The sequence below is a fragment of the Schistocerca gregaria genome, unplaced genomic scaffold (genome assembly GCF_023897955.1).
Source record: "Schistocerca gregaria isolate iqSchGreg1 unplaced genomic scaffold, iqSchGreg1.2 ptg000301l, whole genome shotgun sequence".
Taxonomy (NCBI): domain Eukaryota; kingdom Metazoa; phylum Arthropoda; class Insecta; order Orthoptera; family Acrididae; genus Schistocerca; species Schistocerca gregaria.
In genome coordinates, this window is record NW_026061785.1 from 1027736 (window position 1) to 1028734 (window position 999).

The window sequence follows — 999 nt, forward strand, 5'->3', positions numbered from 1 at the left end:
GCTTTGGTGCCTTGGACATGAGCTAGGACCTTAAGATTCTGCATGAAAGGAGGACTAGCAGCCGAGTTGCACGGGAGAATGTGAAAAGTGGTCATATGTAGTAAAAACCTGAGAAATCCGTCCGTTTTCCTCATTTGTAATCGAATCGACTTAAAGCCAGATCGTCACATTGGCCGCTCTTCTCTCTGAAACGGTTGTACTATCGTCTGCAAAGCTATGTCGCGTGCTGCGGTATGCGGAGACACTAAAAGCACCATAGTAGAACACAGAACAAGCTTCTAAGTTGATGCAATAGCCAGTAAGAAGTAGAACAATTCAAGTTTTAGGTATCGATTATTGCCTTTTTAGCTGGCTTCGGTACCTTGGACATGAGCTAGGACCTTAAGATTCTGCATGAAAGGAGGACTAGCAGCCGAGTTGAACGGGAGAATTTGAAAAGTGTTCATATGTAGTAAAAACCTGAGAAATCCGTCCGTTATCGTCATTTGTTATCGAATCGACTTAAAGCCAGATCGTCACATTGGCCGCTCTTCTCTCTGAAACGGTTGTACTTATCGTCTGCAAAGCTATGTCGCGTACTGCGGTATTCGGAGACACTAAAAGCACCATAGTAGAACACAGATGAAGCTTCTAAGATGATGTAATAGCCAGTAAGAAGAAGTACAATTCAAGTTTTAGGTATCGGTTATTGACTTTTTAGCTGGCTTTGGTGCTTTGGACATGAGCTAGGACCTTAAGATTCTGCATGAAAGGAGGACTAGCAGCCGAGTTGCACGGGAGAATGTGAAAAGTGTTCATATGTAGTAATAACCTGAGAAATCCGTCCGTTTTCGTCATTTGTTATCGAATCGACTTAAAGCCAGATCGTCACATTGGCCGCTCTTCTCTCTGAAACGGTTGTACTTATCGTCTGCAAAGCTATGTCGCTTGTTGCCGTAGGCGTAAACAGGAAAAGCACCATAATAGAACACAGATGAAGCTTCTTAGTTGATGTAATAC